Source organism: Delphinus delphis, chromosome 3 (assembly GCF_949987515.2).
Source record: "Delphinus delphis chromosome 3, mDelDel1.2, whole genome shotgun sequence".
Classification (NCBI taxonomy): Eukaryota; Metazoa; Chordata; class Mammalia; order Artiodactyla; family Delphinidae; genus Delphinus; species Delphinus delphis.
The window spans coordinates 106,762,188-106,778,638 of record NC_082685.1 but is presented as its reverse complement, the minus strand read 5'-3'; the positions used below and the strand labels follow the sequence as shown (position 1 = coordinate 106,778,638).

Sequence of the window (16,451 nt, the reverse complement as noted above, 5' to 3'; positions counted from 1 at the left end):
GAGCTCAGAGTCTTACCTACTGGATCACCAGGGAAGTCCCTTGAAGGTGATTTTTGTTTTTCATAGAATTGATTCTTTCTGTCTTCCATCTCCTTCCATACTCCCCCTTGAAGTAAGTTTCTAATCCCTGTTACGCTTTGTGTCTCAGCCCACAGGCAAAGGTTTTACAGAACCCAAATGTAAAGATCTGGCTTTATAAATAAAGGTCCAGTTTGTCTGCATCTTCCTTCACCACTTTTCACTTGGCTGTTTAACCAGTTAGTAAACCACCAAGGGCAGATAATCTTGACGGAGATTATTTTTTATCAAGTGTGTGTGTCCAAAAACTGTTTTGGTGGCCTTATATGGTGACGACTATTATTAGGGCATCTTACATAGAGCCTGTTCATGCTGAATGACAAGCACTTTTCTGGTTGTCCTTAAGGAGCATATATACAGTTCAGATTGTAAAATTTATTTATTGACTGATTGATTGGCTGCATTGGGTCTTCATTGCTGCATGCGGGCTTTTCTCTAGTTGTGGCCAGAGGAGGCTACTCTTTTGTTGCGGTGCGCGGGCTTCTCATTGTGGTGGCTTCTCTTGTTGTGGAGCACGGGCTCTAGGCACACGGGCTTCAGTAGTTGTGGCTCATGGGCTTAGTTGCTCCACAGCATGTGGGATCTTCCCAGACTAGGGATTGATCCTGTGTCCCTTGCATTGGCAGGTGGATTCTTAACAACTGAGCAACCAGGGAAGTCCGAAATTGTAAATTATCAAGGCCCAGGATGCCTTCGTTTTACTTCAAGGAGAAATCCTAAGGGCTGTGTAGAGAGTTGCTCTGCTCCTGAGCAATCTTCCTTAATCAAAGGCTCATAGGCATTACACAGAGCATGGGTGCATTTACATCAAAATCTCAACTTCACAGGAAGTCAATACACTGTAAGGCATTTTTGTGTGTGCTTAGGTAATTTTCAAGTATATGTCAGGGCACAGATGAAGGGAAATGTTTTTGAATTCATTCAAAATTAAGTTTCCTATACTGTTCACGCATGCACCAAAAATTCAGATTTGTGATTCGTGGGAACATTCTGTTACATAAATGAAAAGTGTAAACAAAGAAAGAACTGATTCCCAATATATTTAATATTAAATCAATCCTGTTCCATAGTTTAGGATAATAGGTTTAATTAACAACCGATTAAAATGTTGGTAAGAATAGGAGCATAATTCAGGCTACACTTCTACTTTAACATCAAGAGCAGAACACTGGAATTCTCCTGTTGGTAGGTTGAAACAAATGCTTTATTTAAAATCTACTGCTGTACCATGTAGAAACCAAGAGGTTTTTAAAAGTGGGAGGCCTGGCATTCGAGGTATTGCAGATGTCTCATCTCTGAATGACCCTCTTGCCTTCTATCAGTCTGAGGTGACAGCTGCTGTCCTATGGCAAATCCATTGCCTTTCAGAATTTACAATTATTATTATTATTATTCAGGAGTCACAGATTTTTCACTTCTCATCCTTAGCATAGATACTGCAATACTGGTGCAGGCAAGGAGGACTGGGGTGGAGGGAAGCATTTTTTTTCAAAGAATGTACAGTAATACAAATTAATGTCACATGTTGCTTTATACCAATTACAGTAAATTGGTATTTTCTTTTAATGTTTAGATCTCATATTCTTCAAAATATATTATTTTATCTTTGGGAAATCAGTGCATTACCACTAATCATAACTATAAGACAAGCTTGGTTTCAGTTTTTGATATCCTAACAGTTTAAGGATATAGATATTCAATGACGGTATAATGCTGTTTTCATTCTGTTATCTGAAGATTAATTTGAAATAGTAACAATACGTAATGAAGTGAAGTTAATAAAAGAGGGCAGATGATCAATGCCTTCTGTTTTCAAAGGAAAGGCTTTCAAGTCTGCATTGACGTTTTTTCCGTTTCTCTGGTGCACTGGTTATTTGTTTAATAAAAGGAGACCTTTCCAGTGACAAGGACATTATCTTACTCATTTCAATAATTCTGTGAACACTATCAATCAAGAGGTTTGCTTTCAAGTCACGTTAATATAAATGAAGTTTTTCCTTTCAGAGTTTCAAGACTCAAAGCCCGCAAGGGCCATAAAGCCTAGTACTAAGAGTAGTTGAAATGTGGCTTAGAAGCTACAAGAAATAAAATGATCTGCAGAGTTTGGGATGATGTGCCCCAAATAACAAAATTTCACAGAACATAACAGTGTTTTGCATTTAGAATTACATTGCTCAGATATAAACAGGGGAAGGTATTAAACTTATTCAATGTAAATTCACAGGGCCAAACGGGAACATGTGGATGGAAGTTAAGGGAGCCAGTTTTGCACAATGTCGGGAAGAACTTTCTGGTAAGTCCTCTAAAAGTGAAATGAATTGCCCTGTGAAATACTAGTGCTTTCTGCCACTGCAGGTGTTGAAGCAGATCAGCAAACATCTGTCAATTATACTACACAAGGGATTCCTAGAGTGGGTGGAACATTGGAACAGATTTGGTTCTTTGAACTCCAATTCCCAATCTAACCTTTCAGGTCAGAACTCTTTAGGACATCAGATGGATAAACAATCTGCTAACAAGAAAGACATTTCAACAATTAAATACAGTATAACACATAGAAAGTGTGCTAAGTAATGGTGATACAGATAAAATATTAAGAAAGGATTGAGAGAAAAGTGCATTCCAGCTAGCAGTACAATGTAAAATTGCTTGGAGGAAGTGTTATATGAAGGATCCTAGCAGGAGTCGTATTTCAGGTGGGAGGGATAACGTGGTAAGGGATGCCTGCCTGAAAGGAGGGCATGAGCAAAGAATTAGAAGAGTGGAACTCCATGAATGTCTGGTAAGAGAAGAGAAATATTCTGGAACTTTTAATTATCAGAATCTTTGTGATAAATTTGTATTTACTTTGGCTGCCAAGACCTGTCTTTCAATGCCTTAAACAAATAGTTATAACACTGTAAAATATCTGGCATACATAAAAAATAATGAAATAATGCCATTTGCAGCAACATAGATGGACCTAGAGATGATCATACTGAGTCAGAAAGAGAAAGACAAATACCATATGATATCACTTATATGTGGAATCTAAAATATGACACAAATGAACTTATCTACAAACCAGACTCCCAGACATAGAAAACAGACTTGTTGTTGCCAAGGGGGAGGGAGGGGGGTGGGGGAGGGAAGGACTGGGAGTTTGAGATTAGCAGATGCAAACTATTATATACAGGATGGATAAACAGCAAGGTCCTACAGTGTAGCACAGGGAGCTATATTCAATATACTGGGATAAACCATAATGGAAAAGAATATGAAAAAGCATATATATATGTATAACTGAATCAGTTTGCTGTAATATACAGTAAGTCCCCTACATACGAACCTTCAAGTTGTGAACTTTCAAATATGAGAACGGACGTTTGCATGTCCAATCATGTAAGTTCGTTCACGTGTCTGGCATACATTGTCACATGTGGGCATCCTCTACAAGTGGTTGTGCTTTTGTGTACTTTACTGTACAGTACTGTATAGAGTACAGTAGTACAGTGTCTTTATTTTAAGCCCAGGATGTCCGGAAGCAAGCGTAAAAGCAACGGTGATGTAGCTAGTACTACTGTACTTTTCAAGGTAATGTACTCTAAGATTAAAAATGTTTTCTTTATTTTTAGTGTTTGTTAAGTATTATTTGTGTGAAAAGTATCATAAACCTATTACAGTACAGTACTATATAGCCGACTGTGTTAGTTAGGTACCTAGGCTAACTTTGTTGGACTTACGAACAAATTGGACTTATGAACGTGCTCTCAGAATGGAACTTGTTTGTATGTAGGGGACTTACTGTATATATATATATATATATATATATATATATATATATATATATATATATATATATATATATCTCGCCGGCATAAATCATCAACTTCTCAATCATATTTATTTCTTCTTTGTAATCTAAAATAATCTTAGTGATAAAGATAGGAGACTCCCAAATTGCTTCCAGAATTTTCCTAGATAGCAATAGTACTATACAGCATCTGAGGACAGATTGCAGGAACTGAGTCACCACTAAGATTTATCTCAGTGCAGCTCCTTTGGGGAACCAGCCACACTGCTGTCCCTCTAGGTTTGAAGACTTTACTCTCAGAGAAAGTAGGCTGACTCGATAAGATCCACCCGGAAGACGACCAAGCCAACCGACTGATTTTTGGCATTTTCCTAAAGTGAAAAGAAAAGCAAAATTTCCAACGAGCTAATTTGGCTACTTGTTAGTCTATCTGAAGTCTTTTGTTTCTGGAAGTTTTTAACATTCTCTCTCTGTTTTTGTCAGCAGTTTTTCTATATCATGCCTGGCTGTGAGCGTTTCATTTTTTTATTTTCTGGTTTTTATCCTGTTGGGCTTTGTAGTGCTTCTTGAATCCCTGACATGGACAGTCACAAGCTATTATTTCTAAGAGACTGTTTCTGCCCCACTTGCTGATTCTCCTGCCAGGGCACCAGTGTCTATACTCCACATGCCTTTTACTTTTTTTCCCCTCCAGTATCTTTCATCCTTTTTCTATCAGGTTTCAGTCTGGTTATTTTTTCAGAACTATTTCCCAGTTTACTAATCATCTCCTCAATGTAGCTAAACTTTTCATAAACTCATGTATTGAGTTCTTGATTTTGGTTATTCCATTTTCTCAGTTCTAGAGTTTCCATTTGAATCATATTTTTGTAGTTTCCAGTTCTTTGCTAAATTTCTTAGGACCCAGTTTCTTAACATAAACATAAAACCTGCATCTGATAACTCTAATATTGAGAGCTATTGATCTGTTTCTACTGTTTTAATTTTTCTGGTCATTTGATCCTGTCAGCTGGGATGCTGGGTCACTTTAGATGAGAGATGAGGCTGGAAAGGTAAGCTAGGGCTGGTCACTGAGAACCCTGCCAATCATATGAAAGAACTTGGACTTAATTTTCACAGCAATAGAAAGGCATTGAAAGGATTTAAGCAGGCAAGTCTTTTCCGTTTACACTTCAGAAGGTGTGAGGGAATGTGGGAGAATGCATTAGAAAGCAGTAAGACTTTCTAATCTGAGCAGTAAGACACAGAGACCAGTGGGTAAGGTTTACAGGAATCTGAGAAGAGAGGGTGGCAATTAGGGGTAAGGTTTATGCTAATGGAGATAAAAAGGGTGTATATATCTAAGAGGTATTTATGGGCTAGAGTCTACATGATGATTCCCATGTTTCTGGTTTTTGGAAACTGAGTGAAGAGAAGGTGCCATTTACTAAACTAGATAAAATTGGGGGAAGGTCAAATTCAGGAGAAAGAAAAGGAGTTGATTTGGGACCTGTGGAGTTTGAGATGTTAGGGTGACTTCCTAGTTGTGAGATGTTTGTGGTCCGGACACTCGGGAGAAAATTCTGGGCCAGATATAAAGCTATGGGAGTCATCTGCACACAGGTGAGAGTGGTGTAATGCAGAGGAGTAGATGGAAGAGTACAGGTAGGGTGAGGTGTCCTGGGTGGAAGCTGTTAGAGTACAGAGCTGCTAAGGGGCAGGCGGGCTCTTGGAAGCCTGAAACAGACTGAGATGGAGTCAGCAAAGAAGTCTGTGGCAACTAGGGGAGTGGCTGTCACAGAAGCAAAGGGTAGAGATTGTTGTGAAGGGAACGTGGTCACCAGCATGAAATACCACTCAGCAAACATACTGTAAACAACTCATTGGTGTGACCCTGGTGAGGAGTGTTCTACTGGAGTGCAAGGAGAAAGCACGTTGCCAGTGGGCTGAGGAGTGGATGGGTGAAGGGGTGGAGAGCGAGCACAGGGTGCTTCTTGCCCTCAGAGTGAAGTCTGGATGTGAGGGAAGGAGAAAGCTGAGTAGATAGGATGTATGTGAGGTTAGGGAATGTCTGATAATTTTAGGACAAAAAGATTTGACCATGATCAAATGCCAAAAGGAGGAAATTACCAGAGTGGGACAGGGTGAAGAATACAAGAGAGAAAAAGCATAATTAATAGCGAATATCTTTGAAAAGACTGGAGGATTCAGGATCTAGAACTCAGGGGACAATGTCTGCCTGAGATGCTTAGAGGCAAAGGAGAGAGATCCTTTTCTGTTGTTTTTCCTAACAGAAGGGAAAAGAAGGTTGTGTTAGGGATTGATTTTGGTGGCAGGACAAAGAGAGGGTTCTTTACAGATGGTTTCTCTTTTTAGCAGGATTAGGGAGGCTTGGATATCTGCTGCAGGAAGTTGGAGAAGCAAAAACTTTCAAGCAATATGGTAGAATGGCCACATAGCATTAAAGATGCAGCTGAAATCAGATACCATGAAGTTGTGCACTGGCCCCATGCTGCAGGGTGATGAGTTCTCCCAGCAGTTGCCAGCAGTTTGGAGCAGCTGTGGAGGAAAGGGACTGTTAGATGTACCCTGAAAAAGGATTTGGGCCTGCTGGGTGCCTCTGCAGACAACAGGACAAGGCTAATGAGAATGTTGACAAGTGTGATGGACAGTGGAGATGAAAGGAAGCAAGCAGGTAGAAGGAAGTCTGAGATGGAGGTTCCAGGTCTGTTTGATGAAACAGTAGACTGTGACTCTACCTTTTCTAGTTTGGGTGACTGGGATTATGATGATTTTTAACTTATATATAAGAAGACCAGTTTGCTTGAGACAGTCTTGGTTTATACCTGTTTTGCTGGAGTAATTAGTAAGGCATCCCATTTCATTTCACTTTCGAAAGTGTCCTGGTTTGGATAATAAATGAAATGTCTTGGTATCTATATAGAGATGACATGGACCAGGCTTGGTAGAAGGGAGATAATGAGTTTAATTTTGGACATGTTGGGTTCAAGGAGTTTATAGGAAATTCAGGTTAAAAGGTTAAGTAGACCAAACATACAGGCAGATACAACCTATACTCACCCATAAAACATAAATTAATACAGTACTAAATGACTTATAATTTAGTGATTATCTCGAGGGATTTAATACATTAAACTCCTAGAAAATATTTACATTAAATACTTGAGGGCCCTTTCTTGGTATTAAAATTTGTGGCGTTTCTGAGTGAAATGGAAAATATTAATCATGTGAGGAATCATTGTAATATTGACCAAATTGTCAATCTGGTACAACACATTAATGGACTGAGTTAAATTGGGTCATGTCTCAAAACAGCACAAGGTGGCAGCACAACTACAATAGGACATATAATTAAGCGAAAAGATCCTTTTCAGATATTCTGCAGTTAGAATAGTTAAGAGTTTATAGCCATTGTACATTATATAAATTTTTCTAAATGTATTCTCTTTCATATAAAAGCAATTAATTTGTTTTATCATTATTGCCAACTTGAAGATGTGAAAATTAAAAAGTTTTATTTTGAAACGTACATTATTTTTTAGTATTTAAAATAGACTAAAACACATCACTGATAGACACTCATGGCATTCTTAAGATAGCTATTAGTACCCAGGGTATATCATACAGTAGTTATAAATGTTTTATAAATTTGCATCTTGATTGGTATATTGTAGTTAGATAATTTTATTTACAGTATCTTTTTAATGCATTTATCTCACTCGTGAACATTCACTCAGTAACTTCATTTGTTGGCCTTTACAAGGGGAATGTTCAGAAGTCTCAAGAAGAAATTCTTGTTTCATATTTTGGCTTTAGTAACACAAATGTGGGAGGTGGGTAGGGTTATCTGATTTAGCCAATGGAAAATACAGGATACCAGTTAAATTTGAACTTCAGATAAACAGCAAATAATCTCTTTAGTATAAGAATGTACCATGCAATATTTGGGACATACTTATACTGAAAATTACTCAATTCTTCAATATAGTTTACATGGTAACCCAAGTAGGGGGCAACAGGAGGGAGAAGAACTAGGGGAAAAAAAAAGCAAGTTGCAGAGAAATCCGGGATTCTAGACTCCAAATCTGACCTAAGATTTAGAGGTCTTCAGGACCAAGGAACCAGAAAAAGAATTATAAATGGACTTGAACTAGGCTACATTCTGTGGAGAACTTATTTATATGTTAAACTAAACAACATGGGCTAAGATTAATCAAGTACTGTGGTGAATTACTATCTACACCACACATTGGTTACTGATTTTCAAACAACAAAATGCAACAACATATATTTAAAGCTAGCTCAGTTTTGGACACAATTGAATAAATAACTGCAATTCAGACATTTCGGGGGCTTACCCATGCTCAGGGTTATCATTATGAAAATCTGTCATTAGAGCCTGAAGGCTCGGAAATGCCATTTTAATTTCATTTAATTCAACAAACATGTCTGGCACCTTCTACGTGCAGAGGACTGACTAAGACTGTGAGATATAAGAAGTAATAAAACATTGATGTTATTCATCTCGGGGGACATTTATTGTTGACAAAATGAAAGTTAAAATCATATATAAATAATGGCAAACTCATTCTTACCAATTTTTCCCTGGGTTTTAGTCCTTGGTCAACTGTTTCTCCCTTTGTTCTTCCTTGGAATGAACTCCTTTCTCTTACGTACGATTTGCAACTACCATTTTAATACTAAAGACTTCCAAATATCTATTCCAGCCATGACTTCCCCCCTGTACCTAAGTATGTATGTTTAACTAATATGAGTTCTCGGCTGTCCCATGGGCACTTCCTATATTAGACTCACCGTTTTCTCCAGAAACTTTTATTCTTCCTTTATTCCCAATCTTAGTCAATTGCACCCCTCTTCATGTTATCATCTGCCCTTGAAACATTTACACGATCCTCAAATTCTCTCCCCCATCCAGTGTATCCTTACTAGATCGCGCCTATACTGTTCCATGTCCTTTCTAAACTCATTTCCTTCCTCCAGTCTCAATTTCCTTAAATTTGGAGATTTATTAAAATTATCAATTAATTTTATTTACATTATTAATTTTTTACAATAATTTACAATAATTATTTTTTAATCTGAGAAGAGTTTATGAATTTAATGACATTGAAAGATAAGAAGAAGACTGATAAGGAAACAAAGGCAGAGTCAGGGAGTGGCCTGGGGTTGGGAGGTGTTCAGACATCTGAAATATAGGCACTTGGAAGAGAAGGTGGGGAGACCCCTCCAGCCTCAAGTTTGGCATGGTACTAGGCACTGATGGAAACAACAGGAAGCATTTATAGGACACTTACTGAATGTCAGGCACTCATATCCCCCAGCTAGGTGACTGATGCAGGTCAAAGATCACTATACTCTAAGCTGCAGGGAAGTAGGGGAAGGAAACCAAGTCTCTCAATCTGGGTCATTAGTCTTAGCGATTTAAAAAGTGATGAACACATCTTTATATCACAGGAGCATCTTACAGGAGCATCAGTGGTGGCATAGCAAAGGAGTATAATCAAAGAAAACGTAAATAAATCTGAAACAACTAATAACGTGATTATCCGTATGCCCTATGTCAAATATAAAATAGGAAAATATTTAAACAAATGACTCTGATCATTTGTTTAAAAAGCCAAGGCAAATTTTCACTGTTTTTTTTTTTCCTCCAGTTAGTTTTCCAGAATCTGTAGTTAGCATTGATGTTGAAATTTCTCTGAAACCAATTGGAAAGTACCTGAGCACACATTTAAAAAAGATGCTGGCTTTGACCCATATTTTCAACATGATGGCTAATACCTGTGCTTGTCCTATGCATATCCCTGTCTTCCTCCTTCAAAACCTTGACTTAGAGGAGCTCTGGACTGAATATGTGGATTCTCACTGCTCCGTCCATCTATTTGGGGTGACATAAGGGCTCAAACCATAGAACATAAGAAGCTATAGGTGTTCTACCTGTCCAGGGGCAGCCACCCAAGCATGGTAATAAAGGGCTGAGAGGACCCAAGCAAAGAGAACAGGAGGGTTCAAAGGGATGGGCTGGGAGGCCCCTTGCGATGCGGGAGGGAGATTGTGTCTGGGCAAAGCACTGGGGGGAGGGTGGAAGGACAGGTTGATCAGGCCGTGGGTTAGCAGGACCCAAGGTCCTGCACATTTCTAGAAACAGGCCTTGAGGGAATCTCTGTGGCCTCACATATGGAATGGGGATAACAGATTGAAGACCATGGAGGACTAAATCGGCTTAATTATACACTGTGGTGTGAGGGTGGGAAGGCCCCCAGATGCTTGAAATTCTTTTCACAGAAAACAAAACATTTACTTTACAGAGATAAAAGGCTTGAAATGTAAATGCATGAGTGGAACTCATTCACACTTGGGTGTAATCAGTCAGTCAAGAAATCAATAAACAGAGAAGTATCAGATTCTTGGGGTAGGGAGCGGAGGGCAGGAGTCTCAGTTTAAGAGGTGGGGCGGGGGTTGCTGGAGAGTTTGGCTAAGTGCCACGGAAAGAGACCCAGGATACTAGGAAGGCCAGCTTCACCTACTTGGCACATTTTAGTAGTGATTCATGAGGTGCGTCCATCTGTCTTCTCCACTGGCTTGTGAACTCCTTGAGCCAGTGACTCTGTAACACCTAGCATGGAGCCTGGTGCAAATGGTAAGCACGAAATCATTCTGTGCTCAGGCTGAATTTTAGTTCCCAACTGGTGGACAGCAACTGTGTGCAAATGAATTTTTGCTTTTCCTGCCCAGCCAAATAGACAGATTATTGGAACCCTTGCCCTCCTGGGGTTTTGGAGTGTCAGAGCTGCCCTCTCAGGCCCATCTGTGCCCACACAACCAAGAAACAAAGCTCTTACTCACTCAGCTAGGAGACGGCAAACAACGGAAGATGATTTTAAAGATGCATGCTCAAAATTCTCCTAATACAAAAACTATGAGGCGAGAACATTTTGGTTGTTTCTGTCGCTTAGAATGTACCTCAGCATCTTGCAACATTTTCCATGCATTATCATCAATGTGGGCTTTTTGATTTCTTTAGTATCAATTTTCATGGTATAAAGTGAAGGGCCCAGCACTCAGAGCTAGCACAGTGCCTGGCAAATAGCAAATGTTCAATAAATTTTTGTTGAATGAACAAATGAACGCATGAATGATCGATTGAGGTGATCTCCAAATTCCAAATAAGAGAGTCAAAGTGAGGAAAATTCACACCATATAGGTGGAGACTAAGCTGAAACATTATCCATAAAACTTTGTGAAAAGTTGAGGAAAATCCAGATTTATCATAAAAATAATTGAATGTTATTAACTTGATTGGATTTTATTTAATACAGTAAATGGAATTGGAATATAGTAATCAGAAATTTGGAACCAATCAAGTAAATTGTGTTCTTTTTGGGTTAAGCAAGGTTGGCCAAAAGGGGAAATTTCTGTTGCCCTTATAAAGACTGAGGACCTATCCCTGAATTTCTGTAAGTTTTCTAGGTTATTTAGAAAACTCTGTGAGTTTGTTTGTTTTGTTTTGCAAATAGCCCCCTGGCTTTCTTGCAATATGCCCATCTCAGATATCACTCCCCTATCCCCTATTGAGCTATAAAACAATTAATAGAAGCTCAAAATAGTCCAGCAACATTTGCTATTTTAAACAAACGTGGTTTTGTCTGAACATAGCTAAGAACTCTTCAGCCCCAGCAAAGCCCCCTCCAGGTCTCCACCACTGAAAAAGCCATTATGCAGAGCTCCTACAATACAGCCAAGAACCCAGTAGCATCAGACCATTTCAGAAAGCTTGGCTGGTTCTCTCTTGTAGAGTTTGTTCTTCTCTAGTACCAAGTCGCCTGAAACCGTTAAAACTTCCTGTAACGGTTTTCCAATTCATGACTAAATTTCTACTTTGAGGACCTCTGACTTTGAGGCAATTTCTCACTAAAATGAATCTATGATTCATGCTAAATCACAAGGATGATCAGATGAAATCGTTAACAGAATGCTGTGTTTCTGGTGGATAATAACTCATTGGAAATAAGAATTAAGATAATATGCTTTATTTTACATGATTGTTGATGTTGATTCCAGCCATTACCTCCGATCAAGTCAGGCTATAATTTTGTGGCATTAATGAAGAAAGACTTAATGAGCAGCTCTCCTTTCACAGCGTAGGCCTCGCTGTTGTACACAAAACCAAAGTCCCCTAAGCAGGAAGGTTGCATTCCACACGAGCAGGCCTAACTCGATGTGTGGATTACACCTTCAGAGCTCAGCAAGCAACAAATTAATCATTTTTTTTCCCCAACTGAGGCATTTTTCCTTCCAATCTGAATTTCAGAACTTGTCTTGATTAAGGCTGATGTGCTGAACGCTGTTGCCATTAAGTCATGTATCTTACAAAGAGCCAATTGGAGTAATAATTCATATATCTCCCAGAGAAAAGTTTTTCAAAAGTCTCTGTGCAATATTCCGATGGCTTAATCTCCTATGATATCCTGATGATTTTAATTAATTAATTAATTTATGTTTGGCTGTGTTGGGTCTTCGTTGCTGTGTGGGCTTTCTCTAGTTGCCGCGAGCGGGGGCTACTCTTCGTTGCGGTGCGCGGGCTTCTCATTGTTGTGGCGCACAGGCTCTAGGCGCACAGGCTTCAGTAGTTGTGACACATGGGCTCAGTAGTTGTGGTTCGTGGGCTCAGTAGTTGTGGCTCTCGGGCTCTAGAGCACAGGCTCAGTAGTTGTGGCGCATGGGCTTAGTTGCTCTGCGGCATGTGGAATCTTCCAGGACCAGGGCTCGAGCCTGTATCCCCTGAATTGGCAGGTGGATTCTTAACCACTGCACCACCAGGGAAGCCCCTGATGCTTTTTTCCAACAGTGGCTTTCCTTGTAATTCTTCTTGCTTAAGATTTTTTTCTAGCATGTCGACTTAGAAGCAATGTTCCTGCTTCAAAACTACATATGAACAACAGGTATAGATGAAGTTGTTCTACATGCTGATCATTAGTGTCTGAGAGCAATATTCTGTAAAACATACCTCACTACCCAAAAGTAATTTTTACTCTTATCCTTTTGCATTTAGTGAAAAAAATCTAAAGGATATGTAATAATATGTGCTAGTATCAGTGTGCTAACCTTTTAAGCTAATCATTAGTTACCCACTTAAAATCAGTAACAGTAAACTTTATAGAAATTTATTTCCATTTGAGAAAGTGATTCAAGATTCAAACTCTCCCCATCCTTTTTTAAGCTAGGTCATGACATCTCTGCCAAAAACCAATCCTGTATTAGAAGCGAGTTACGGTTATTAGACTGTATCCTCATGGAGGCAGAAAGTTGATGGTAAATTACCCAGTAAAGAGTAAACTGATTTTAAATGCAGCTACCGGGAATTTAATCAACCATTAAGTGGTGCCTTGATTTTTAAATTATACGAAAGTCAGCTGCTGTGTTTTCTACTCAGAGTACCTACCCCAACGTCTGGCCTGCAGTTAGTGTTCAATGACAACAAAATAGAAATCTCAGAATTTTTTACTAAGAGGCTGGTGAGAAAGCTTTCTTTGACTTGTCCACTAGGTGGCACATAGGGACCATGCTTCACACGTGGAGCCTTCACAGACCCTCCCATTCATAGTGTAAATAAAGAGCTGCATTATTAATTTATACCATCGCGTCCACTCTACACCTAATATTTGTTTAACCAGCTGTTTCCTCTAATCCTCCTTAAACACTATTGATTAAAATCCTAAGAATATTCAGGTTTCCATTCCAGTTTTTCCCCAACAATATATCGTTACCTTTAAATAACAGACTAAATACATTTAAATACCATAGGCTAAGAACTAGGGTTACTAATAAGGAATACAGGAGGTCGGAAAATTAACTAAAGGTAACAGAAGACTATAATGTAAAGGTTATTTTCAAATTTGCTCTGCATTTTGCTGGAATTTTAACTGGTGGAATACTATTATTTAAAAAATGTAACCTGGAAAATAAAACATGCATGGGGCAAAAGGAAATGAAAAGAAAACCATTTCTGAGAAAGGGAGTTATTTTCTGAATATGCCTCTTGTTCATCTTTACAAAGATGAAGTGCTGTGCTACCTTAAGATTCAAAGACTTCTTCAACTACTCAGAATATACCGACATTCCACATCCAAGATGCTAAAAGGCAGGACTGTTTAGTAGACTATCTATTCATAAAGCATCTTTCTGAGTTCACCGAATGTATTTATCCTGGATGTGTTACCAGCTCCCAAAGGAAGGAAAAGGAAGTGAAACCACTAGGGATATAATGAATCGATTCTTCTCTGTGAAAGTATCTTCAGTTCTTCTAAATTACAGTGTCAGTCATTCCTCTGAGAGACAGGGCCTAGCTGACAATAAATGGCTCACTTTATAAGAACATGATGTTCCCCTCTTGCTTGTTTCTCAGAGAAAGCCCAAGCCCACTGAACACTCCTCGTTGGAATACTGGCCTCTAGGTTCATTCTCTTTGGAGACCAGTGGTCTGGAGGTTGTTGGGTTTCTCTTGATCATTAAGTTACATTTAAACAAAATTACTTCTTATCTAGTTTTCCCATTTTTAAGCTGTTTTCAATTTTCTGAAGAGATTACCAAAACATGTAGTCATTCTCTTAGCTTAAAAATTAAATTATTAGGAACATATAGTCCCAAAGTGTCTAAAGGCTAAAGCTTAAATGCTCAACCAGCATTTGGCATACAATTCTATTTTACTGAATGAAAGAAAAACTTCTTTATTCATAAAAATATATGGAACTGAAGTTAAAAACTGTTGTAAGGATTAAGAAATATCACACTAAAAGTTATCCAAAGAGAACTACTATGATGTATTTTTGGTGGAACAATATTCCCATTTTATGAGTCCATTAAAATATCTAAGCACTAAAGTGTATAAAACGACTGCAAATTTAGTACACTGAAATAATCAAATGGAAATGGTTACCAGAAACTACATTTGTAATGAATAAATATTACATTGCGTTCAGAAATTAATTCACAGGCTTTATTTCTTAAGAACCATTAACTTCCAAGAGGTATGTTTGATTTTATGACATCACGCTGGAACGTGTACAGGAACACTTTCCACCCTAAAAACTCCCAAATGTATTGGCTACTTTGTGTATTTTTCCAGGGGTAAATGAAAATAAAATAACTTATTTTCAAAATAATAAACCATCTTATTTGGAACACAACAGTCATAGTCAATGGAAGAGAACAACTTCATTTCAACCCAAAAGAGTTCAGATTTGCTTAAGATGGTAAATAAACAGTCTCAACACAAATAATTCCTTTAAGCACCTTTTAAAAGTAATCTTACCAACCATGACTTAAAAAATCTTCTTTTCAGTGCATTAATATTATCTACCAACATCATTCTATATATGAAAAGCATCATAATTCTATGATCTTAATTTCACAGTTAAGTTGAGAAGAGCAGACCAAAACTGGTAACATCTCAAAGATTATCAATCTAACAGGTATTACCTATGATTACAGTAACTTTCTTTTTCACATAAACTTACATATTCTCTAAAAGAAAACTCATACATGTGGAATGGACCTTCCCATTCCTCAGCATTTTCTTCAGTCTATACTATCCTTTTTTTCAGGTGTTATAAAAATGTTTGTTGAAATACAGATGGAAACGCTGCCACTTGGAAACCATGCATCTACCAGATTTATAGTAGCACTAGCAAAAGCTGGGATACTGGACTTAATTCTTGCCCCAGTTGAGACTGAGCTTGTTTACTGCAGTACAGTATTTTATCTGACAATACGCATCTTAAAAAAAGTTGAGATGTCAGGTTAAACTCAAAAGAAAATTAAAGAAAAGTTATTTTAATGTATACATATATCATGATATGCATTGCTCTCTGAAATCTTAAAGGTATCAAGGTTTGACAGAAAGAGTTAAAAAATTATGGAAGTTTTACCTTGTCCTAAAATCCAGAAGTTCAGATGCTCTCAAGTCCTGCTGAAGTTGGAGCCTGGAAATCAAGTGAAGCTAGGGCTCTTTCCCCTCACCTTAAGTTTGTTTCTGGGTAAGTGTGTGTGCTTGTGTGAGTGTGTGTGTGTGCCTGCGCCGCGCAGAATGTCTCTTTGTGGCGCTGGATGGCAGAGGTCCTGGTCCTGCGAAGAAGGAGGCACTTTCTCACCAAGAGCAGAAGAAAAGCAAAGCAGCGTCACCAGGAAAGTTCTCCTCCCAGATCCCCTAATTACAGCCTAACGTGCACTTCATGCAAACTTCAGGGAGGAAAGGAGGGGCAGCTCAGTGCCCAGACCTTGTGAAACAGCAGCCTGTTAGATGACTTTGCCCTCTGCTCCGATCCCCGAGTAACCCGCTCCTCGGGGGTTCAGGCAAAGCGGTAGCTAAAACCACAAGCCCCCCAGTCACAGCACACCTCCTGGATCTGTCCAGAGGGGATGGGGCAAGGGGCTTGTGGAATGATCGTGGGGCAGCGGGGTGAGGCAGACAAGCGAGGACAGTGAATTTTCATTTTGCTTTTTAGCCTCTGCTTAAAAGGAAAATCCAAAGGTAGGAGGGGTCCTCGCTTTCCCGCCTCCC

General features: G+C 38.8%; 1 protein-coding gene across 1 annotated transcript in view; it reads right to left on the bottom strand.

The window, feature by feature from the left end:
- Positions 1-15,956, bottom strand: part of HAPLN1 (hyaluronan and proteoglycan link protein 1) — a 68,481-nt gene extending 52,525 nt beyond the window's left edge. The window contains exon 1 of the mRNA XM_060006995.1: positions 15,820-15,956. The gene's annotated coding sequence lies outside the window, so the exon portion shown is untranslated. The remainder of the gene's footprint in view (positions 1-15,819) is intronic.
- Positions 15,957-16,451: the final 495 nt, after the last annotated feature.